The 27,500-nt window shown below is 37.6% G+C and overlaps 1 non-coding gene across 1 annotated transcript; it reads right to left on the bottom strand.

Annotated features, from left to right (window-relative positions):
- Positions 1–19,818: 19,818 nt before the first annotated feature.
- On the bottom strand, positions 19,819–19,890 carry TRNAV-CAC (transfer RNA valine (anticodon CAC)). The gene has a single exon. It is a non-coding gene; the product is annotated as a tRNA-Val (tRNA).
- Positions 19,891–27,500: the final 7,610 nt, after the last annotated feature.

Raw genomic sequence — 27,500 nt, forward strand, 5'->3', positions numbered from 1 at the left:
TATATATATATATATATATATATATATATATATATATATATATATATATATATATATATATATATATATATATATATATATATATATATATATATATACATATATATATATATATATATATATATATACATATATATATATATACGTATATATATATATATATATATATATATATATATACATATATATATATATATATATATATATATATATATATATATATATATATATATATATATATATATATATATATATATATATATATTGTGTGTGTGTGTGTCCTATAACGGTCGCATGTGTTCATACATCCACATATATACATATATATATATATATATATATATATATATATATATATATATATATATATATATATATACATATATATATATATATATATATATATATATATATATATATATATATATATATATATATATATATATATATATATATATATATATATATATATATATATATACATATATACACATATATATATGAGTTTGTTTTTGTGGCCATTAACGAGATCATACGACTGGACTGCCTGCCTGTGTTTCCAAGTATGTTAATCTGTCTCTATCTCCAGATCTAGTTTCCTGGTTCTGCTTTTTTCATGTGTACTGATATCGTCCATCGTCCTAGAAATGCAAGGAAAACACTCGTATTCCTCGCGTGTCGTAGAAAGCGACTAGAGGGGACGGGAGCGGGGGGCCGGAAATCCTCCCCTTCTTGTATTAACTTTCTAAAATGGGAAACAGAAGAAGGAGTCACGCGGGGAGTGCTCATCCTCCTCGAAGGCTCAGAGTGGGGTGCCTAAATGTGTGTGGATGTAACCAAGATGTGAAAAAAGGAGAGATAGGTAGTATGTTTGAGGAAAGGAACCTGGATGTTTTGGCTCTGAGTGAAACGAAGCTCAAGGGTAAAGGGGAAGAGTGGTTTGGAAATGTCTGGGGAGTGAAGTCAGGGGTTAGTGAGAGGACAAGAGCAAGGGAAGGAGTAGCAATACTCCTGAAACAGGAGTTGTGGGAGTATGTGAAAGAATGTAAGAAAGTAAATTCTCGATTAATATGGGTAAAATTGAAAGTTGATGGAGAGAGGTGGGTGATTATTGGTGCATATGCACCTGGGCATGAGAAGAAAGATCATGAGAGGCAAGTGTTTTGGGAGCAGCTAAATGAGTGTGTTAGCGGTTTTGATGCACGAGACCGGGTTATAGTGATGGGTGATTTGAATGCAAAGGTGAGTAATGTGGCAGTTGAGGGAATAATTGGTATGCATGGGGTGTTCAGTGTTGTAAATGGAAATGGTGAAGAGCTTGTAGATTTATGTGCTGAAAAAGGACTGATGATTGGGAATACCTGGTTTAAAAAGCGAGATATACGTAAGTATACTTATGTAAGTAGGAGAGATGGCCAGAGAGCGTTATTGGATTACGTGTTAATTGACAGGCGTGCGAAAGAGAGACTTTTGGATGTCAATGTGCTGAGAGGTGCAACTGGAGGGATGTCTGATCATTATCTTGTGGAGGCTAAGGTGAAGATTAGCATGGGTTTTCAGAAAAGAAGAGTGAATATTGGGGTGAAGAAGGTGGTGAGAGTAAGTGAGCTTGGGAAGGAGACCTGTGTGAAGAAGTATCTGGAGAGACTGTGTACAGAATGGAAAAAGGTGAGAACAATGGAAGTAAGGGGAGTGGGGGAGGAATGGGATGTATTTAGGGAATCAGTGATGGATTGCGCAAAAGATGCTTGTGGCATGAGAAGAGTGGGAGGTGGGCTGTTTAGAAAGGGTAGTGAGTGGTGGGATGAAGAAGTAAGAGTATTAGTGAAAGAGAAGAGAGAGGCATTTGGACGATTTTTGCAGGGAAAAAATGCAATTGAGTGGGAGAAGTATAAAAGAAAGAGACAGGAGGTCAAGAGAAAGGTGCAAGAGGTGAAAAAAAGGGCAAATGAGAGTTGGGGTGAGAGACTATCAGTAAATTTTAGGGAGAATAAAAAGATGTTCTGGAAGGAGGTAAATAGGGTGCGTAAGACAAGGGAGCAAATGGGAACTTCAGTGAAGGGCGTAAATGGGGAGGTGATAACAAGTAGTGGTGATGTGAGAAGGAGATGGAATGAGTATTTTGAAGGTTTGTTGAATGTGTCTGATGACAGAGTGGCAGATATAGGGTGTTTGGGTCGAGGTGGTGTGCAAAGTGAGAGGGTTAGGGAAAATGATTTGGTAAACAGAGAAGAGGTAGTAAAAGCTTTGCGGAAGATGAAAGCCGGCAAGGCAGCAGGTTTGGATGGTATTGCAGTGGAATTTATTAAAAAAGGGGGTGACTGTATTGTTGACTGGTTGGTAAGGTTATTTAATGTATGTATGACTCATGGTGAGGTGCCTGAGGATTGGCGGAATGCGTGCATAGTGCCATTGTACAAAGGCAAAGGGGATAAGAGTGAGTGCTCAAATTACAGAGGTATAAGTTTGTTGAGTATTCCTGGTAAATTATATGGGAGGGTATTGATTGAGAGGGTGAAGGCATGTACAGAGCATCAGATTGGGGAAGAGCAGTGTGGTTTCAGAAGTGGTAGAGGATGTGTGGATCAGGTGTTTGCTTTGAAGAATGTATGTGAGAAATACTTAGAAAAGCAAATGGATTTGTATGTAGCATTTATGGATCTGGAGAAGGCATATGATAGAGTTGATAGAGATGCTCTGTGGAAGGTATTAAGAATATATGGTGTGGGAGGCAAGTTGTTAGAAGCAGTGAAAAGTTTTTATCGAGGATGTAAGGCATGTGTACGTGTAGGAAGAGAGGAAAGTGATTGGTTCTCAGTGAATGTGTGTTTGCGGCAGGGGTGTGTGATGTCTCCATGGTTGTTTAATTTGTTTATGGATGGGGTTGTTAGGGAGGTAAATGCAAGAGTTTTGGAAAGAGGGGCAAGTATGAAGTCTGTTGGGGATGAGAGAGCTTGGGAAGTGAGTCAGTTGTTGTTCGCTGATGATACAGCGCTGGTGGCGGATTCATGTGAGAAACTGCAGAAGCTGGTGACGGATTTTGGTAAAGTGTGTGGAAGAAGAAAGTTAAGAGTAAATGTGAATAAGAGCAAGGTTATTAGGTACAGTAGGGTTGAGGGTCAAGTCAATTGGGAGGTGAGTTTGAATGGAGAAAAACTGGAGGAAGTGAAGTGTTTTAGATATCTGGGAGTGGATCTGTCAGCGGATGGAACCATGGAAGCGGAAGTGGATCATAGGGTGGGGGAGGGGGCGAAAATTTTGGGAGCCTTGAAAAATGTGTGGAAGTCGAGAACATTATCCCGGAAAGCAAAAATGGGTATGTTTGAAGGAATAGTGGTTCCAACAATGTTGTATGGTTGCGAGGCGTGGGCTATGGATAGAGTTGTGCGCAGGAGGATGGATGTGCTGGAAATGAGATGTTTGAGGACAATGTGTGGTGTGAGGTGGTTTGATCGAGTAAGTAACGTAAGGGTAAGAGAGATGTGTGGAAATAAAAAGAGCGTGGTTGAGAGAGCAGAAGAGGGTGTTTTGAAATGGTTTGGGCACATGGAGAGAATGAGTGAGGAAAGATTGACCAAGAGGATATATGTGTCGGAGGTGGAGGGAACGAGGAGAAGAGGGAGACCAAATTGGAGGTGGAAAGATGGAGTGAAAAGGATTTTGTGTGATCGGGGCCTGAACATGCAGGAGGGTGAAAGGAGGGCAAGGAATAGAGTGAATTGGAGCGATGTGGTATACAGGGGTTGACGTGCTGTCAGTGGATTGAATCAAGGCATGTGAAGCGTCCGGGGTAAACCATGGAAAGCTGTGTAGGTATGTATATTTGCGTGTGTGGACGTGTGTATGTACATGTGTATGGGGGGGGGTTGGGCCATTTCTTTCGTCTGTTTCCTTGCCCTACCTCGCAAACGCGGGAGACAGCGACAAAGTATAAAAAAAAAAAAAAAAAATATATATATATATATATATATATATATATATATATATATATATATATATATATATATATATATATACTATCCCTGGGGATAGGGGAGAAAGCATACTTCCCACGTATTCCCTGCGTGTCGTAGAAGGCGACTAAAAGGGGAGGGAGCGGGTGGCTGGAAATCCTCCCCTCTCTTGTTTTTTTTTTTAATTTTCCAAAAGAAGGAACAGAGAAGGGGGTCAGGTGAGGATATTCCCTGTAAGGCCCAGTTCTCTGTTCTTAACGCTACCTCGCTAACGCGGGAAATGGCAAATAGTATGAAAAAAAAAAAAAAAAAAAAATATATATATATATATATATATATATATATATATATATATATATATATATATATATATATATATATATATATATATATATATATATATATATATATATATTGGAAAGGAAATGCCTTGATGAATAAGTGATGCCAAGGTTTGTCCTACCTCAACGATTGTTGCAGCTGTCTGGTTGACCATTTCACCAATTCCAAAACGTCATTTTAAAGAAACACATTGAATTAAAGAAACTTGCAATGGAGGAGACTTTTCGCATTACAAGAGAGAAGAAACTTGCTTTTCAAATGGCAATACCGACATATTGGAAGAACCGGATGTTGGACTATTGCTATGATAGATTAAGGAATGAAAGCAATAGGCTACAAAATGACACTAAATTGTAAGTTGGACCATCTTATTAATAACAGCGACTGGACTAAGAACACAAACCCTTCTTTTGTGATAAACCTGTCTGATAAACAACTAGATAAAGATTCCTTGTGTGCATTAGGCTATGGATTAAGTTTTGTGTGCTCTAACAGGGAAGCCATCTGTGTAGATGTCACATAGTCTTTTTGTAATTTAGAGAAATACAGTAATTTAAGTAGTGATGAAATTAATATCTGTAAGATTTAGTGTATGCCAGTTTGTCAAAACCAGTGGAATCTAGTTGCCCTAAAAGATTTATAAGAGCTATTAACACCTTAAAAGAAGACAAGGATATAAATATTACTAAAGCAGATAAGGCTAACACTGTTGTGATTTTAGGCAAAGTAACTTTTATCTAAATTGAATTTTCTTTTAAATGATGACACAACATATTCTAAACTCAGTAAAAATCCCTTAGAAGCAGTTAATTCCCATTTCAATCGAGAAATGAAGGTGCTGTTGAAAGGTAATGGTTTTCTTATCAAAGTTTGTCATCTTTGTCCCCTTCATGCCCATATATGTATGGACTTATCAAAACACATAAACAGAATTTTCCAGCAAGACCTATAGTGAGTTCAGTAGGCTCCATCACATATAGATTGTCAAAATGGTTAGTTTCTTTATCAAACCATTTAGTGGGTAAGGTGTCAAATTCTAATATCATGAACAATATACATTTAGTCAACAAGCTAAACAATATCAATGCTAATTTTGATTTCAAACTATTCAGCTTCGATGTTTCCTCACTTTTCACAAAAGTTCCAGTTGATGACCTTTTAGAATACTTATCTGATGTCTTGAATGATATTCACTTACCTGTTTCAAAGATTGTTTTCATTGATCTGATAAAATTATGTATAAAAGATTGTGTGTTTCAATTCAAAAGCGATTATTTTGCTCAAAAATTTGGTATGGCAATGGGTAACCCTCTTTCACCTGCACTAAGTAATCTTTATATGGAATTTTTTGAAACAAAATTACTAAAGGATATTTTACCTTCTAATGCAATTTGGTGTAGGTTTGTAGATGATGTGCTTTGTGTTCGGCCAACAAATGAAAATTTACAAATATTTCTCCCCTTACTTAACAATTTAGTACCTTCCATCAAATCTACTGTAGAAAATGAAAATAATGGTATGTTACCATTTTTAGATTCCATGATCCATAGGCAAGGAAACAAGTTTAAGTTTAGCATATACAGAAAACCTACCAATGTCTGCTCATATATCCATTATTACTCATCTCAATATGACAGTTAAATTATCATCATTTCAGTATATATATATATATATATATATATATATATATATATATATATATATATATATATATATATATATATATATATATATATATATATATATATATATATATATATATATTATTTATTATCATTATTATTATACTTTGTCGCTGTCTCCCGCGTTAGCGAGGTAGCACAAGGAAACAGATGAAAGAATGACCCAACCCACCCACATACACATGTATATACACAAATGCCCACACACGCACATATACATATATATTTTTTTTTTTTTTGCTTTGTCGCTGTCTCCCGCGTTTGTGAGGTAGCGCAAGGAAACAGACGAAAGAAATGGCCCAACCCACCCCCATACACATGTATATACATACACGTCCACACACGCAAATATACATACCTACACAGCTTTCCATGGTTTACCCCAGACGCTTCACATGCCCCGATTCAATCCACTGACAGCACGTCAACCCAGGTATACCACATCGATCCAATTCACTCCATTCCTTGCCCTCCTTTCATATATATATATATATATATATATATATACCTCGCAAACGCGGGAGACAGCGACAAAGCAAAAATATATATATATATATATATATATATATATATATATATATATATATATATATATATATATATATATATATATATATATATGTTTACCAAATGGCGTCCTAGCTTCGTCTCTTCTATGTATATCAACTGACTGTTATATTCCTCCCTTGTGTCTCCCCTGATGATGTGATTATTACACGAAAGTGCACTTGGGAACTTTTCATGTTTCATTTTCCCCATGGAAAGGATTACAATTTTGAGCGTGATCAAGATATTCCGATAAGTCCACGGGGAGACACAAGAGAGAAATATAACAGTCAGTTGATATACAAGGAAGAGACGTAGCTAGGACGCCATTTGGTAAATATGTGATTGACCAAGACAGAGAACGAGCGTATCATAAACTTATCATTTTACAAATTTTATCAACACTAAAGTTATCTAATTTGTATAGACCATCACTGATATTGAGATTATAATTCTTTGTGTATTTGATAATAGAAGATTACTCCAGCTCTATTACCACTAGAAATATCATTGGATCTTCTATCATTAAATACACAAAGAATTATAATCCTATCATTAGTGATGGTGTATACAAATTAGATAACTTTATTCTGCACATTACCCTTCTATTAACCCCGTTATCGCTGTCGTTTATCCGTTTATTTCTGGCATTTTCCTCAAAGTATACCTGACTTTATAAGATATTTTTCTAAACGACTTTTGAAAGTATTTATGGTTTTAGCATTCACTACGTCTGACGGTAACTTATTCCAGTGTTAAACCACACCTATAGGAAAAGAAACTTTATCCCACGTCCGTACTACATTATTTAGCTTTGAGTTTTATTCCATTTGTCCTGGTAACCGCATTTTCTTGTATTTCGAAAAGATGCTCGAGGTTTACTTTATTGAACTTATTCAGAATTTTGAACACTTGGATTAAGTCGCTGCGAAGTCAACGTGTCTTAAGGGAGAAGAGATCCAATCATTATAGCCTCTCTTCGTATACCAGATTTCTAAAGGATGAATTCCAGATTTCTTCAACTTGCCTGTCGGCTGATAGAGAGAGAGAGAGAGAGAGAGAGAGAGAGAGAGAGAGAGAGAGAAGAGAGAGAGAGAGAGAGAACCTACCTACGAGTATTTACGATCACAAAGAAATACTGAAAACAAAGGCCCCGCCGGGAATCGAACCCGGACTAACTGTTTATGAGGCAGATGTGCTAACCACTACACCACGGAGCCACTTGTCAGTGGCGGAAAAATCTCTTATATATTAACAAACGTGACTGAGGACTTAAAGAATCTGGTACAAACATAATGGTTATTGTGATAGATTATTAGTTTATGATAAATATGTATTGTGTTGCATTATAATGGTTGTTCAGAACCAAGATCTTTAAGCCTGAATCCTTAAGATTATATAAGATATAATAAAAACATGTTAGAAACATAAGAATTTGATTTTAAAGAACAGAACGCATTATCATGTGGGTATCTAAGTGAAAATGCAATACAATGAGTTAGTTTAAGGCAGGAGTATTTTATCTTTGAACAAAATATCTACATCTACGTCCCTGATCTTTCATCATCATTTCTTATGTTTACTACCAAGAATGTCTTTTATCTAACATAAAAATTCTGTATAGGTATTTGATTAATGTTCTCCAACGACGCGTTGTATAACTCTTCGTTAGTGAAGTTCATTTCATGTAATGGATCATGCATTACAAAGCTCTGTCTATCCACACAGGTGTCACACGTCCCAGGTAAAGATATATTCTAGAGATAGTGTATATCTAACATATATATGTGTTTTATAAATATTTTTAAAAAGTTTTCCTGAAGGATAATACCTAAGACTTTCGTATTAAAGTTGATCAGTTGTAAGTGACCAAGAATTACAAAGGTGTGTCCATTACCACAGGTGCTACTGATCCCGGGTAAAGGTATTTCACCATCTTTGTATCTTTAACCTTTCTAGTTATAGATGTTTCATCCCTGATTCCATCCTCACAATCGATGTATGTGGTTTGTGTTGTCTTAACATATCATTAGTCAGTTGAAGTGGAGAACATGCTTCTGAGTCTAGCCACTCTACTCTGTCTTCCACATGATATTCGAGATGTGTTACCGGATTCCGCCGATACTATAAGTGCTTACGTCATGAGAGGGCTTCTTTTTTATAACTTTTGATGATTTATATTATTTGGGTTATGTATTTCGTTTTGTGATGTTAATAAAATTGTTGAAATTCACATATCATATTCTTTATTTGTCATTTAATGAACTCTAGTTTATCAAACTTGATTGTTTGTTGTTTTTTATATCAATATAGATTTTCTCTGAAAAATACTTTAGTTTAATTCATAAATGATATTTCTAAGTAACACGCGGATAATTTTTTCATTAGTGTTCATCACAGTAAAATAAACAGGTCTATTTTACAAAGGGTACATAAAGGATCGTACTAAAGTTTGGAAGAATATAAACTCATAACTTCTGTAAACCTTGTGCTGATAATAACTATATTACTTTTCTGTAAGCAATATCGTTTTAATGAGTAAAAGCCGGATGAAAACCTTGTAATATAAAATTTGATGGTATTATGTTTAGGTTGTTGAAGATATTACTGATTTCTACATGTAAAACATTTATGTTATCTGCAAAATAGAAATCTTTATGTTAGATATGTTAATTCTACCGGTTTCACGTTACATACATTTCTGTACCCTGTGCTACAGAAAAGTTATGGGATTTCATTCATTATCGTGTTAGATAATTTGCTTAAATACAATGTCCCACGTACTTTCTATAGAAATCCGGTAGCAATATACATTTTACATCTGGATTCTATGACAATCAATGATAGGTTCTCAGACTCAGTAAAGGTGTAATTATTTTTCTTGTATTGAGTCAAGTTTTCGTCCATCACAAAATACCGTAATGGTGTCTAAGGTTCTCTCCTGGGTCTACATTGCTGAACAACGTCAGTGTACAATGGCCAGTGATATTCACCGTAGACATATGTTTACACTGTGTACACATAGCAGGCAAACTACAGTATCATCTTAAGATGTGGAAATAAAACTATCAAGGCAGGAGAAGGATTTAGGTGTCATCATTAGTAGAGATGTAAAGCCAAGACAACAGTGTATTAATGTACGTAATAAGACTAACAGGCAACTTGGTGTCATGTGTTAGTAGCAAGAATGAACAGGTAATATTACAGCTATAGTTAGTCACACACCACTTACATTATGACGTACAATATTGATCACTGTATTACAGTATGCATATCATTTCCTTGATACCAGGCATTAGAATCCTTCCAAATGAACACATTAAGATCATGAGAGTTTCTTTCTCTCACAGGTGGCAGGCAGGGTTAGTTATGTAAGAGGTATGTTTACTGATGTAATCTGTACCTTTACCTGGAATATCATCAACTTCTCACATCGTTACTGTAATACGTATAAACTTAGGTCAGTACAGCATATTGTCAAAGAACAACACCATTAGTCATGAAAAAGTAGAACTATCTATCCTCCTCTGACCTTTAATTTCTATGAACAAATTTCATTATATATAAATAATGGAAGAGCCAATTGGAGTCAAAGTAAATGTAATGATTCATTGATCATTTCCATTCATGGTAAAGACAGGTAGGGATTTTATGACTACATAAGACAAAGAGAAACTGTTATTAAGGTTGGAGTATCTGGCAATTATTTCAGAAAATCGTAAAAAAATGAAAGAATTAATAAACATTCGTTTTTTGTCTTATTTTTTCATATTTGAAATATTTCATTCATTGATTTCAATCTTTCCATCAGATTCGGTAAAAGTTGTGATGATTCAACATTGTGTTTGTAAAACGTCCACTGTGGATCTTCCTCCGTTCCTGAAATACTAAGATAACGACCTTGTGGACGCCGACCACAACACATCAACACCCCAGTCACAACCCCACGTGGTCACGCTGGCCTCAACCAGTCACAACCCCACGTGGTCACGCTAGCCTCAACCAGTCACAACCCCACGTGGTCACGCTGGCCTTAACCAGTCACAACCCCACGTGGTCACTCTGGCCTCAACCAGTCATAACCCCACGTGATCACGCTGGCCTCAACCAGTCATAACCCCATTTGGTCACGCTGGCATCAACCAGTCACAACACCACGTGGTCAAGCTGGCCTTAACCAGTCACAACACCACGTGGTCACGCTGGCCTTAACCAGTCACAAGCCAAACGTGGTCACGCTTGCCGCAACCAGTCACGACCCCAAGTGGTCACGCTACCCTCAATCAGTCCTAAGGCCCAATTGGTCACGTTGGCCTCAACCAGTCACAAGCCCAACGTGGTCACATTGGCCTCAACCAATCACAACCTCACGTACTCATGCTGGCCTCAACCAATCACAACCTCACGTACTCATGCTGGCCTCAACCAGTCACAACCTCACGTAGTCATGCTGGCCTCAACCAGTCACAACCTCACGTAGTCATGCTGGCCTCAACCAGTCACAACCCCAAGTGGTCACGCTGGCCCCAGCCAGTCTCAGCACCACGTGGTCACCCTGGCCTCAATGAGTCACAAGCCCCACGTGGTCACTCTGACCTCAACTAGTCACAAGCTCCACGTGGTCACGCTGGCCTCAACCAGTTACAAACTCCACGTGGTCACACTGGCCTCAACCGTTCTATATCAACTGTCACCTGCCACCAATTATTGTATCAGATGGGCAATGCCTGGAAGACGACAGCGATGTGCTTTCAGAGTATATTTTCACAGAAACTACATAGTAAAAATAATTTTGTAGTTATAGCTTTAGAATAATTTAAAAAAGACAAAGTTACATGAAGCATAAAAACGGCCTTAGAAAAGGAGAGTTGCAAGTGTAGCAGCAGCAGCAGGTGTTGGTCAAGATGTTATAACCGGCAGGTCATGATGCGGCCCATCATCTACAAGTGGTACACACACCATCCCTAGACCACACTTACACTACACTTGACCCAGCCTTGTGGCACCCGCGCCAGCCAGGTACTCACTGGCAGTCAACATTATATCATGACAACAAACTTGGACCTACAACTAAACACAACTTATAAATAATAACCCAGCTGGCTAGATTGACAACCATCATGGCGGTCCGCCAGTCATCTGTATATCTCAATCTTTCCTTCATTTATTCTCCACCTTTTTCATGTCATATCCCAACTCCTCTGTTCATCAACATCTTTACGTCATCTCATAGAAAGGGTTATTTACACAGTAAGAGTGTATGTGGCACTCAATCTCTCTTGGTATTTCTTCACACAAGTCTCTTTTCCAAGTTCACTTCCTCTCGCCACCTCTTCTCCCCGACATTGTTTCCTCATTCGAAAACCTCTTCAGATCTTCACTGTCGTCTACACTGTCGCCTCCAACAGCCCCTTTCAGTACATTTACACCCAAAAGTCTTTCTTTTACACGTCTTTCAATTAACATGTAATCCAGTCATGCCCACTGGCCATCTCTCCTACTCACATACGTATATTTATGTATATCACATTTTACAAACCAGGTATTCCCAATCACCAGTCCTTTACACACACACAACACAAGTTGTTCACCATTTCCATGCACCTCAGTTATACCCTCCACTGCCACATTACTTACCTTCGCATTTAAATCACCATCACTAATACCTGGTCTCTTACATCATAACTGCTGACACACTCACTCACTTGTTCCCAAAATACTTCCTCTGTTCTTGACTCTAACTCGCTACCTCGCTAAGTGCCATTTGACCTGACCTAATGGGGCAGGACAAGGGTCATTATCTTCACTACTCACTGGACACCACTGGTTCTTGGCCTCAGCCACTACACTCTCCACTTCAATACTATCTCACTAAACTCTTAAAATCACTGATCTTTGACCCAACGCTTTCAGATAATGTCAAAATCCTAATTCATCGTCAAGATCTTCACTATAACGTTGGATGAACATACTGAATGTTGGAGATTCGAACCCATGACCTTGATCTTTGAGACTCAGGCTCGGTGATAATGCACACCACACCTGCCAGTGAATTCCAATACTTAGTCACCTAAATCTTAAGACCACACACACATGTACATACTGAACTGTAGACAAAAAATTGGTCAACGAAAGATATTTCATATATCTGGTTTTAAAACTGAGAAGAGCAGGAAATAAGATTTAATCATTATCATTATCGGACGATTATAATGCCCAACAACACACGTTAGGTACACAATATATTTCCTACTAACCTACATGTGAAGTGACAATCCATACCATATCTAACTTCCCACTTGATAACCAGCATACCGTATCCTTCAGTACCAGATATCATATTATACTTATTGATAATGATAATCATAATGATTATAATAATGATAACAATGATACTAATGATAATAATATTGATAATAATAATAATAATGATGATGATAATAATAATACATAATGATAATGATAATGCCAATAATGGTGATGATAATAATAATGATTATAATAATAATAATAATGATAATAATAATAATAATAATAATAATAATAATAATAATAATGATAATAATGACAATAATGATAATAATAATGATAATAATGATAATAATGATAATGATGATAATAATGATGATGATAGTGATAATAGTAATAGTAATAATGTAATTATGATAAATAGTACTGTACTATAATGATGATAACGGTAAAACATTCAATACAGTTGTCTCTTCCTAATATAACAAGACAATATGGTCTAAATATACCACATACCGGTGTTACACTGAGTTAAAAGAATTAAACTCCACAAACCATGATTTTGTCTTGATCTGTCCTTGTAACAGTATTTTGAACCTGTAGTCATCTTGGTGTATATTGTTTAGTTTTCGTAACCATTAAATGAATATAAGTCAACATGTTTTCAGGAAAAAATAAGTTTTTCCAATTGTATGTTTTTCATTTTCCATTGGATGGAAGCATCCCAGGGATTAGTGTATATCTTGTGTCCCAACCAACTGTTGGTTCCTGCTGTCTCTGGGTTAGTCATGTTTTATGGAAAAAAGAAAGATAAATGTTTATCAGGAGCGGGACTCGAACCCACGCCCGGAAGACCAGACAATGATTTGAAAGCAGCGCCTTAAACCACCCGGCCATCTTGCCAGGAGAAAATAAATTTGGAAGTTCTCTCTAACTTACTAAACTGAACTAATTCCAGGAGCAAATGTATAGTATATACTTATAAGGTTAAGAGACGGGACAACACGAGTGTATAACTCTCTCCCATAATGCACACACACACACACACACACACACACACACACACACACACAGAGCGGCGCCAGGCTGGAGGCGGGGCATCGTGACGTCACAGGCAAGTCCCTCCCCCCGCCAGATCCAAACATGTGTTGTGTCTGGTGATGGCGGTTCAAGATTTCCCACATTTATATTGATCTTTACATTATCATCCACTCCCAAAGTCACCTGGCATTCTTGTGTTTCAACAACAGACGTGATATATGCAACACCAGGCAAACATTGTACCATTATCTGATAGGTTAATTGGTGCACAATCAAGAACCAGTGAATTTCATCGCCGCCATAAGTAAGTAAGGAAGGTGACTTTAATGATGATAAATACGACCTGGTATGGCTGTGTCTACACACTACCGCCATCTGGTCAACCTGGTACGTACGAACCTTAACCTTAAAGTGGCCCACGCAAACGCGAACTTAAAATCTATCCATTTAACTGTCATTCATTAATTAACATTTAAACACCATCTTTAAAACGTAAACCTTCCACTTGCATTACATTAACAAGTACTCTAAGATACGTCGTATAAACACAAGGTTTAAAGGTGAAACTCGAACTTTTAAGTCCGTCAATTTAACAACTACTTTAGAATTAGCAAAAAATGCGAATTTTTAACTCCGCCAAAAAGCAGCTTGTGTACGTAATGCTTCATTTAATTGAACATTTTTAAAGTCAGTTAAATTAATGGTATCCTTTGATGTTCATCATTAAAACATAAACCTATGAACTCTGTCTCTAGAACTAAGCACAAACTTTTACGTTCCATCATAGGAAAGGAAACTTGCAAAATCTATCAAAATTCGTCACATAACGCGAACTTTTCAACCTTCCATTTACCTGGGCCACTCTTCCCTGGCTGCCATTCATATTTTGTCCTTTTAAACTATGACTTTATTACACTTTCATTCATTCATCATGACTTTATTACACTTTCATTCATTCATCATGACTTTATTACACTTTCATTCATTTATCATGACTTTATTACACTTTCATTCATTCATCATGACTTTATTACACTTTCATTCATCATTCATCATGACTTTATTACACTTTCATTCATTCATCATGACTTTATTACACTTTCATTCATTCATCATGACTTTATTACACTTTCATTCATTCATCATGACTTTATTACACTTTCATTCATTCATCATGACTTTATTACACTTTCATTCATTTATCATGACTTTATTACACTTTCATTCATTCATCATGACTTTATTACACTTTCATTCATCATTCATCATGACTTTATTACACTTTCATTCATTCATCATGACTTTATTACACTTTCATTCATTCATCATGACTTTATTACACTTTCATTCATTCATCATGACTTTATTACACTTTCATTCATTCATCATGACTTTATTACACTTTCATTCATTCATCATGACTTTATTACACTTTCATTCATTCATCATGACTTTATTACACTTTCATTCATTCATCATGACTTTATTACACTTTCATTCATCATTCATCAACTAGTTCGTCTCACTGATATTCCATTCATAAACTTCATTTGTGCATCTCATAGTTTGACCGCCATGTTGCATGTTTCCTTAATGTTTATAATTCTTTGTGTATTTAATAATAGAAGATTCAGTGATATTTCTCGTGGTACTGGAGTTAGAGTTAATAACTGAGATGGCATTATAATCTCTAACTCCAGTACCACGAGAAATATCATTGAATCTTCTATCATTAAATGCACAAAGAATTATAATCTTGATATAAGTGATTGTCTATACAAATTGCATAAATTTAGTGTTGATAAAATTTGTAAGGAATTCATCTTGTCCACATAATAAGTTTATGATACGCTTGTTGTCTGTCTTGGACAATCACATGTTTACCATATGGCGTACTAGCTACGTCTCTTCGTTGTATATCAACTGACTGTTATATTTCTCTCTTGTGTCTCCCCTGATGATGTGGTTATTACATGAAAGTGCACTTGGGAACGTGGCATGTTTCATTTTCCCCGTGGACTCTTAGGAATATAATTGATCACGCGCAAAATTGTGATCCTTTCCAATATATATATATATATATATATATATATATATATATATATATATATATATATATATATATATATATATATCCTTCAGTATGTTTACTTTCGATAATGAGGAACAGAAGAATAAGCCAAGAAAGTAAATTTCGTCAAAGACATCTCTCTTTTCTTAACGCTGCCTCGCAAAGATTTTCATTAATTCAAATTGAAGAAACAGACGTATTTTTCTATTGTCTGGTTAGCTCAGTGGTAGAGCGTGAGTCTCACACACTCAAGGTCGTGGGTTCGAGACCCACACCAGACATATTTTTTGTCTTTTTCTTTTTTCATTTTGTCCGCATCACATGTGTGCAACATTCAGTATGTTCATCCAACGTTATAGTGAAGATCTTCACAATAAATTGAGGTTTTCGACCTTATCTGAAAGGGTCAGGTCCACCAAGACGTCCTTGAAATCTTCCAGAAGCTTCTGGCGATCCTCCTCCAACAGCTGGGCACATCAGAGTTAACATGGGCCGGACATCGGTTGTGGAACGACTTAAACTGCTTCCGGTAGTTAGCAGGGATGATAATGAGGGCTCTGACCTCATACCAGGTCAGCTTAGTTCCAGTCTATTGCTTAGTTCCAGTCTATTGCTTAGTTTCAGTCTATTGTAACGACAATAAAAAGTAAAACATTTCTTCGTGGAAAATTGAGAGTAAAACACGACAGCAACATAGAGATTTACCCTGTGGTTATTTTGCCGGCTAGTCGGCAACGGTCGGTCAAACACTATTTTGCCTGGTAATCTCAGTACTTCATATAATACTATGTCAAAAATATGTTCTTGGGGGCGTAGATCAGTGGTAGAGCACTCGCTTGGCATGCAAGAGGACCCGGGTTCAAACCCCGGCGCTTCCATTTTTGTTATTTGGGAAATTCATTGTTTGCAGTCTTTATTATATATATATATATATATATATATATATATATATATATATATATATATATATATATATATATATATATATATATATATCGTCCAATCAGGGAAGTTAAGCAACGTTGGGTCTGGTTACTACTTGGATGGGTGACCGTCTGGGAACACCAGATGCTGTTATCCCTGGGGATAGGGAAGAAAGTATACTTGCCTCGTATTCCCTGCGTGTCGTACAAGGCGACTAAAAGGGTAGGGAGCAGAAGGCCGGAAATCCTTTACTCTCATTTTCAATTTTTCAAAAGACGGAACAGAGAAGACATTAAGATATTGTAAAGATGTAATTAATATAAGATATAAGAATGAATGGAAGATACGGATGTAGCTGAAACAAGGAGTAATGAAGATTAAGGGGCAATGAAAATTATTCTGTAGTGAAGATAAATGTATATGTTAAAATTTTGTATTGAACATCAAGAAGTAATGATAATGATGAGAGTGTAGTGACGATGAGGGTTTAGTTAGGGAGTGGTGACAATTGCCTTTACAATGATAATAAGGAGGTAACACAATGAGGAACACAAACTTTCCAAAGCTACGTTCAAGTCAGACTTTGAACTAAGTTCGGTAAACAGAAGGATGATGTTAAGATGAGAGTGTAGTGAAGAAGAGTATAGTGATGATAAGGATACTGTCAAGATAGGTTGTAGTGAAGATACGAATGTAGTAGAGATAAGGGTTATTAAAGAGTAAAGTTTATTCAAAATGATTATGTAGTGAAGATAAGAACTACTTTTAGTGAACATCAATGAGTACAATGATGATGGTATGGTAAAAATAACGGTGTAGTGAATAAGAGGGTATAGCGAAGATATAATTTAGTGAGAATAAGCTAGTAGTGAAGATACACGTTAGTGAATATGAGGTTGTAGTGAACGTAGCCTTATTGACCTGATCCCCCAAATCCTCCAAACTCCGTTCAAGGACGGATCCAAAGCCAACCGAAAAGGCTATTTCTCTGTGTATTGTTAGTGGTGGTGGTGGTGTGTAGGTGTGTGTAATCATGTATTTGCACTGTATTAGTAGGAAGTTTTACACTCGTGGGGCCCCGTGTAAGTACGTTGTTTGTGTGAGCGGGAAAAATCTAAAGCCTTCCTTGAAACCAGCTTAGTCAAGATAAGGTCATATGAAGATGAGGTTGTAGTGAAGATTATGATAAGCCTAAGGGCTTGAACGTACATTTTAGGTCAAAGGCATCACCAGTACACCCTGGCCAGCATTAAAGTTTATCCGTACACACACACACACAAACACACACACACACACACACACACACACACACACACACATAAGTGTATATATATATATATATATATATATATATATATATATATATATATATATATATATATATATATATATATATATATATATATATATATATATATATATATATATATATATATATATGTTCCCTGGGGATAGGGGAGTAAGAATGCTTCCCACGTATTCCCTGCGTGTCGTAGAAGGCGACTAAAAGGGGAGGGAGCGGGGGGCTGGAAATCCTCCCCTCTCTCTCTTTTTTTTTTTTCCAAAGGAAGGAACAGAGAAGGGGGCTGGATGAGGGTGTTTCCTCAGAGGCCTAGTCCTCTGTTTTTAACGCTACCTCGCTGACGCGGGAAATGGCGAATAGTATGAAAGAAAAGAAAGAAATATATATATATATATATATATATATATATATATATATATATATATATATATATATATATATATATATATATATATATATATATATATATATATATATTATCCCTGGCGTTTGTGTTCCTCATTGTGTTACCTCCTTATTATCATTGTAAAGGCAATTGTCACCACTCCCTAACTAAACCCTCATCATCACTACACTCTCATCATTATCATTACTTCTTGATGTTCAATACAAAATCTCAACATATACATTTATCTTCACTACAGAATAATTTTCATTGCACCTTAATCTTCATTACTCCTTGTTTCAGCTACATCCGTATCTTCCATTCATTCTTATATCTTATATTAATTACATCTTTACAATATCTTTATATCTTCTCTGTTCCGTCTTTTGGAAAATTGAAAATGAGAGTAAAGGATTTCCGGCCTTCTGCTCCCTCCCCTTTTAGTCGCCTTGTACGACACGCAGGGAATACGTGGCAAGTATACTTTCTTCCCTATCCCCAGGGATAACAGCATCTGGTGCTCCCAGACGGTCACCCATCCAAGTACTAACCAGACCCAACGTTGCTTAACTTCCCTGATCGGACGATATATATATATATATATATATATATATATATACATATATATATATATATATATATATATATATATATATATATATATATACAAGACTGAAAACAATGAATTTCCCAAATAAAAAATGGAAGCGCCGGGGTTTGAACCCGGGACCTCTCGCATGCCAAGCGAGTGCTCTACCACTGAGCTACGCCCCCAAGAACATTTTCTGGCACTTAGTATTATATGAAGCACTGAGATTACCACGGCTAAATAGTGTTTGACCGACCGTTGCCGACTAGCCGGCAAAATAACCACAGGGTAAATCTCCATGTTGCTGTCGTGTTTTCCTCTCAATTTTCCACGAAGAAATGAGTTTTACTTTTTTATTGTCGTTGCAATAGACTGGAACTAAGCAATAGACTGGAACTAAGCAATAGACTGGAACTGTGCAATTGACTAGAACTAAGCTGACCTGGTATGAGGTCAGAGCCCTCATTATCATCCCTGCTAACTACCGGAAGCAGATTAAGTCGTTCCACAACCGATGTCCGGCCCATGTTAACTCTGATGTGCCCAGCAGTTGGAGGAGGATCGCCAGAAGCTTCTGGAAGATTTCAAGGACGTCTTGGTGGACCTGACCCTTTCAGATAAGGTCGAAAACCCCAATTTATTGTGAAGATCTTCACTATAACGTTGGACGAACATACTGAATGTTGCACACATGTGATGCGGACAAAATGAAACAAGAAAAAGACCAAAATTATGTCTGGTGTGGGTCTCGAACCCACGACCTTGAGTGTGTGAGACTCACGCTCTACCACTGAGCTAACCAGACAATAGAAAAATACGTCTGTTTCTTCAATTTGAATTAATGAAAATCTTTGCGAGGCAGCGTTTAGAAAAGAGAGATGTCTTTGACGAAATTTACTTGTTTGGCTCCTTCTTCTGTTCCTCATTATCGAAAGTAAACATACTGAAGGATATGTATATATATATATATATATATATATATATATATATATATATATATATATATATATATATATATATATATATATATATATATATTTTTTTATACTTTGTCGCTGTCTCCCGCGTGTGCGAGGTATATATATATATATATATATATATATATATATATATATATATATATATATATATATATATATATATTATCCCTGGGGATAGGGGAGAAAGAATACTTCCCACGTATTCCCTGCGTGTCGTAGAAGGCGAACTAAAAGGGAAGGGAGCGGGGGGCTGGAAATCCTCCCCTCTCGTTTTTTTTTTTTAATATTCCAAAGGAAGAAACAGTGAAGGGGGCCGGGTGAGGATGTTTCCTCAGGGGCCCAGTCCTCTGTTCTTAACGCTACCTCGCTGACGCGGGAAATGGCGAATAGTATGAAAGAAAAAGAATATATATATATATATATATATATATATATATATATATATATATATATATATATATATATATATATATATATATATTTTTTTTTCTTTTTCATACTATTCGCTATTTCCCGCGATAGCGAGGTAGCGTTAAGAACAGAGGACTGGGCCTTTTTTGGAATATCCTCACCTGGCCCCCTCTGTTCCTTCTTTTGGAAAATTAAAAAAGAAAAAAAAAAAAAAAAAAAAACGAGAGGGGAGGATTTCCAGCCCCCCGCTCCTTCCCCTTTTAGTCGCCTTCTACGACACGCAGGGAATACGTGGGAAGTATTCTTAATCCCCTATCCCCAGGGATAATATATATATATATATATATATATATATATATATATATATATATATATATATATATTGGAAAGGATCACGATTTTGCACGTGATCAAGTATACTCTTATGAGTCCACTAGGAAAATAAACACGATAAGTTCCCAAGTGCACTTTCGTGTAATACTCACATCATCAAGGGAGACACAAGAGAGAAATATAACACTCAATTGATATACAACGAAGAGACGTAGCTAGGGCGCCATATGGTAAACATGTGATTGTCCAAGACAGACAACAAGCGTATCATAAACTTATTATGTGGACAAGAAGGTGAATTGTTTACACATTTTATCAACATTAAAGTTATCCAATTTGTATAGACCATCACTAATATTAAGATTATAATTCTTTGTGTATTCAGAAATAGAAGATTCAATGATATTTCTCGTGGTACTGGAGTTAGAGTTAATAACTGAGATGGCATTATTAACTCTAATTCCAGTACCACGAGAAATATCATTGAATCTTCTATTATTAAATACACAAAGAATTATAAACCTTAAGGAAACAACATGGTGGTCAAAAATAAGCTTTAGGAATGAAGTTTATGAATGGAATATCAGTGAGACGATCCAAATGACGAATGAATGAGAGCGTAGTCAACATACAATATAAAAGGACATATTATGAATGGCAGCCAGGCAAGTAACGGCCCAACTGAATGGAAGGATTTAAAAGTTCGCGTTATATGACGAATTTTGATAGATTATCCAAATTTCCATTCCAGTTATGAAACTTAATGGTTGTGTTCAGTTCTAGAGACAAAGTTTAAAGGTTTGTGTTTCAAAGATGAACCACAAAGGATATCGTTAAATTAACTGACATTAAAATTTGTCAATTAAGTGAATCATTTTGTACAATAGCTGTAATTTGACGGAGTTAAAAGTTCGCATTTTCATTACAATTCTAATTCAAAAGTTTGAGTTTCAATGATGGTTTGCACAAGCTTAACGTACATTTAAGTTTTGTGTTTATATGACGTATCTTAAAGGACTCTGGTAAAATAACGCAGCTGGAAGGTTTACGTTCAAATGACGGTGTTTAAATGTTTATTGATGAATGGTAGATTTAAATGGATAGATTTTAAGTTCGCGTTTTCATGAGCGACTTTAAACCTTGTGGTTGAATGTCACAGTTTAAATGTTGGTATGTACAATGTTGACCAGATGGCGGTAGTGTGTAGACACAGCCATACCAGGTCGTATTTATCATCATTAAAGTCACCTTCCTTACTTACTTATGGCGGCGATGAAATTCACTGGTTCTTGATTGTGCACCAATTAACCTATCAGATAATGGTACAATGTTTGCCTGGTGTTGCATATATCACGTCTGTTGTTGAAACACAAGAATGCCAGGTGACTTTGGGAGTGGATGATAATGTAAAGATCAATATAAATGTGGGAAATCTTGAACCGCCATCACCAGACACAACACATGTTTGGATCTGGCGGGGGGAGGGACTTGCCTGTGACGTCACGATGCCCCGCCTCCAGCCTGGCGCCGCTCTGTGTGTGTGTGTGTGTGTGTGTGGGTGTCTGTGTGTGTGTGTGTGTGTGTGTGTGTGTGTGTGTGGGGGGGGGGGGGGGGGTAATATTTGCGTATTACGGGAGAGCGATATACACTCGTGATGTCTCGTCTTTTGACCTTGTAATCATATACTGTCTTTACTTCTATGAGCTCTCACACACACACATACACATACAGAGACACACACACACATGCATACACACACATACACATAGACACACTCCCACAGACACACACACACACACACACACACACACACACACATAACCTTGTACTTTGATTAAAAAAGATAAGGAAAAATCTATAAAACATATATTTCCACACGTGTAGATATATGTTATGTATTGAAATGTGGCGGAAAAATGCCTTATATATTAACAAACGTGATTGAGGACTTAAAGAATCTGGTACAAACATAATGGTTATTGTGATAAATGATTTATTTATGATAAATATGTATGGTGTTGCATTATAATGGTTGTTCAGAACCAAGGTCTTTAAGCCTGAAATCGTAAGATGTTAGAAGAAATAAAAAGATGTTAAATTTAAACATTTATAAATATAAACCACAGAAAATCCAATAAAAGGGGCTAGTTTGAGGCAGGAGTATTTCATCACTTAATAAAATATCTACATCTACGTCCTTTTCTTTCATCATTTCTTATGTTCACTTGTAATTAATGCCTCTTATCTAACATAAAAATTCTGTATAGGTATTTGATTAATGTTCTCCAACAACGCGTTGTATAACTCTTCGTTAGTGAAGTTCATTTCGTGTAATGGATCATGCATTACAAAGTTGTGTCTATCCACACAAGTGTTACACGTCCCAGGTAAAGATATATTCTAGAGATAGTGTATATCTAACATATATATGTGTTTTATAAATATTTATAAAAAGTTTTCCTGAGGGACAATACCTAAGACTTTCGTATTAAAGTTGATCAGTTGTAAGTGATCAAGCATTACAAAGGTGTGTCCATTACCACAGGTGCTACTGATCCCAGGTAAAGGTATTTCATCATCTTTGTATCTTTAACCTTTCTAGTTATAGATGTTTCATCCCTGATTCCATCCTTACAATCGATGTATGTGGTTTGTGTTGTCTTAACATATCATTAGTCAGTTGAAGTGGAGAATATGCTTCTGACCCTAGCCACTCTACTCCGTCTTGCATATGCTATTCAAGAGGTGTTACCGGATTCCGCCGATAATATAAGTGCTTACGTCATGAGAGGGCTTCTTTTTTATAACTTTTGATGATTTATATTATTTGGGTTATGTATTTCGTTTTGTGATGTTAATAAAATTGTTGAAATTCACATATCATATTCTTTATTTGTCATTTAATGAGCTCTAGTTTAACAAATTTGATTGTTTGTTGTTTTTTTTATATCAGTATAGATTTTCTCTGAAAAATACTTTAGTTTAATTCATAAATGATATTTCTAAGTAACACGCGGATAATTTTTTCATTAGTGTTCATTATATGAGTATATATACTTACTCCTTTACTTATCTACATCTTACATACATACATACATACATATAAATCTCCAACAGCCAGGATCGAACCCGGCGCCCTTGTGTAAGAGGAGGGAATGCTACCACTTGGCTATGGGCCTGGCAAAATAGGAAATAACGTTATTCGAATACTATGTACTCGAATACCCTTCGTCTCACTTTGGTGAGCAACGGGGTCTACACCGGTCATTTCCCAACAGGCGCACATAGCCAGCAGATGGCATTTTACCGAACCTAATTATAGATTGAGAGGTTTATTATTTTCTTAAGCGAAAAGTCCTTGTTTCCAAGTTCTGGAGAAATTAAAGTACATTTCAATGTAAACATGAAGTAAAAAGTATAGAAATTTAACGTTTTCCCCGACGCCGTCTCCAATCAGTACTGTTTACTATCTGCTTGGGACTCCGCGATGACCTTCAAGTCTCGAACCAGGCGGGGGCGTGGGTACTGGTCAATGAAGTAAAGAGTATAGAAATTCAACGTTTTCCCCGATGTCGCCTCTCCACTCTGCTATCTGTTTGGGACTTTGCGATGACCTTCAAGTGTCGGATCAAAGAAAGCAGACTGGGGCGCTGGAATTGGTCAATATCAGTGGCGAGATGGACAAGCTGGCACAGGCGGTGTCGGACTCCGTCGTCCTTCTGATCCTCAGCCAATTGGGCAATGAGTTACCCGAAGGAGTAGACGTCATTAGCGGGAGCAACTGGCTCTCCCTCAATGATTTCGGGGGCTATCCAGGGACATTGCGCTGGGTCACCTGTTATAGGAGGCACGTCACCAGCGTAACTGCTCAGACCGTAGTCGATGATATGGAAGACTGGGCCATGGTGGCGGGTCTGGGTTACGGTAACATTATTCATCTTGAAGTCAAGATGAATGACCCCCTTATCATGAATTTCTTGAAGTCTCTTCCCAATGGAGATGAGAGACTCAATAACCTCCTGGCCGCTGCAGTTTTCTAAGTAGCTGACGTAGTTTTGACCAGTGTAGGACATCAGGAGTCTTGCTGGATGGAAAGCCAGACCCTTGACCAATGGGGCCCCTCCAGCGCCGGACAGGTAGATCTGAATGTCAGCTTCGCGAAGGAGAGCGTACCTCGCGTCGTTTTTCTTCATGGTTTTAAGGACACTATATTCATAATTGAAGCGAACGAGCTGAACTGATCCATTGCCGCCCTCGCCAATATCGGAAACGATTCGAATCCACCTTAACTGGTCCTCGCTGAGGATGTAGTCCTGAAGGTCTGCCTCCAAGCTGAGATCGGCCACGTCTAGGGAAGGGTAGGCAGTTGGTGAGCTGGTGGGTTGGGCCGCGACTGGAGGGAGGGATTCAGTTGATGGATGTGTGGGTTGTGCCACGAGTGGAGGGAGGGATGCAATTGGTGGGTTTGTGGGTTGGGCCACGACTGGAAGGGGGGATGTAGTTGGTGGGGGTGTGGGTTGGGCCACGAGTGGAGGGGGGGATGCAGTTGGTGGGTGGATGAGTTGGGCCTCGACTGCAGTTGCTGGTGGGGTGGGTTGTTGCACGGTGTTGGGGGAGTCTACAACGTCCCCACAGGTGACTAGTATTTGTATCCCGCGAGCTGCAAGTCTCTCCCGCAGAGCGGCAGCATTGCGGGCAGCAACAAGGCGGTTCACTCTCGCCTGCCGCTCGTCCACCACATGCTCCTGACGAGTGCGACGGCGTTCCCGACGAACGGTGTGCCGGCCACGCCACGCAATAGCCTGTTGACGCTCCCAGTGGCTCGCTCTTCTTCGGGTTTCGACGATTCGAGTAACTCGGTCCATAGGAGGGGTATATGTTATTGTCCTTTGATGAGATTTGACTAGACCCATCAATTTCATATACGTGTTGAGCCAAAAATATGGTGGTATTTAGTAAAGATAGAAACAGTTAACATATATAGTGGTGTTATGTAGTTAAGATAGAAACAGTTAACATACTCTGGCTAAGATAGAAACCTAAGGACATAAGGAACACAAAGGTGTTGCGAACATGTCATGAATTTGAGATGAACATAAGCGTAGTGGACATTCAATGATAAAGGTGAGGATGGGCTTAACTTATGGTGAAGAAAACGGTGCATTAAACAAATAATGAACATTAGGTAGTAATGAACTTGTCATGTCACGTAAATGTGTGGTGAACATATGATGAACGAAAGGGTGTAGTGAACATGTATTGAACATAAGTGGGTAAAGAGCGTATGATTAACGTTATAGTGTGGTGAATATTAAGTCATGAACATGATGTAGGGCTTAGCAGATGATGAACATAAGGGTTTAGTGAACAGATGATGAACATAAAGGGTGCAGTGATCATATAAATGAATAAATAGATAGAATTGTAGATTGAGAGATTTATTATTTTCTTAGGCGAAAGGTCCTTGTTTCCAAGTTTTGGAGAAACTGAAGTACCTTTCAATGGAAACATGAAGTAAAAAGCATTGAAATTTAACGTTTTCCCCGGTATCGCCTCTCCAGTCTGCTATCTGCTTGTGACTTCGCGATGACCTGCATGTGTCGGAATGATATAAGGAAGAAATAGCAAGGAATGATTAAAGAGGAAAGCGATGGAAACGAAGAACATTTGCTCCCAGGATCGTGGTGGTGGAGGTGTTGGCCAGGGTGGTGGCTGGAGTTGTCTGTCGGTCCGTCAGGTGTGATGATGGCGACACGTCTACAAGGGACGGGTGGCGGGCGGATGATGGACATCTTCCCTTTACTTCCCTACGAATGATATTCATTATTTCTATTTCTCAAGCGCTGAACTTTAAATACTGCAGACTTGCCAGCCATGTCACAGCCGGTTGGAAGGTATGTAAACCACAGACACACTTAGAGAGGGCGTTAGTGTGAAGATAGATTTATAAACCCGCCATATTTCGCGAGTAATATGCAGCAATATGATCCTTCCCCCTGCAACACTAGTACAGCCAGCCATGGTCATCACTGCAGAAGGAGACACCCTTCAACGCATCTTCACTACACCTTGAACCATACGTCACCTTCAACCCTCAACAAATGCACAGCGGAACTACAACCCTGTTGTAGGGTTTGACCTGAGGCCAACCTCCCTACATGCTTATCTTCACTACAACCGAAAGACAAACAGACAGACAGACAGTCAGACAGAGGGCGTGAGAGAGAGAGAGAGAGAGAGAGAGAGAGAGAGAGAGAGAGAGAGAGAGAGAGAGAGAGAGAGAGAGAGAGACTGATATCAATATAAAGAGGAAGAGAAAAGAAAGAAAGCGAGAGAGAGAGAGAGAGAGAGAGAGAGAGAGAGAGAGAGAGAGAGAGAGAGAGAGACCGACTGATATCAATATAAAGAGGGAGAGAGAAGAAAGAAAGCGAGAGAGAGAGAGAGAGAGAGAGAGAGAGAGAGAGAGAGAGAGAGAGAGAGAGAGAGAGAGAGAGAGAGAGAGAGAGAGAGAGAGACTGATATCAATATAAAGAGGAAGAGAAAAGAAAGAAAGCGAGAGAGAGAGAGAGAGAGAGAGAGAGAGAGAGAGAGAGAGAGAGAGAGAGAGAGAGAGAGAGAGAGAGAGAGAGAGACCGACTGATATCAATATAAAGAGGGAGAGAGAAGAAAGAAAGCGAGAGAGAGAGAGAGA

Source organism: Panulirus ornatus, chromosome 43, assembly GCF_036320965.1.
Source record: "Panulirus ornatus isolate Po-2019 chromosome 43, ASM3632096v1, whole genome shotgun sequence".
NCBI lineage: Eukaryota > Metazoa > Arthropoda > Malacostraca > Decapoda > Palinuridae > Panulirus > Panulirus ornatus.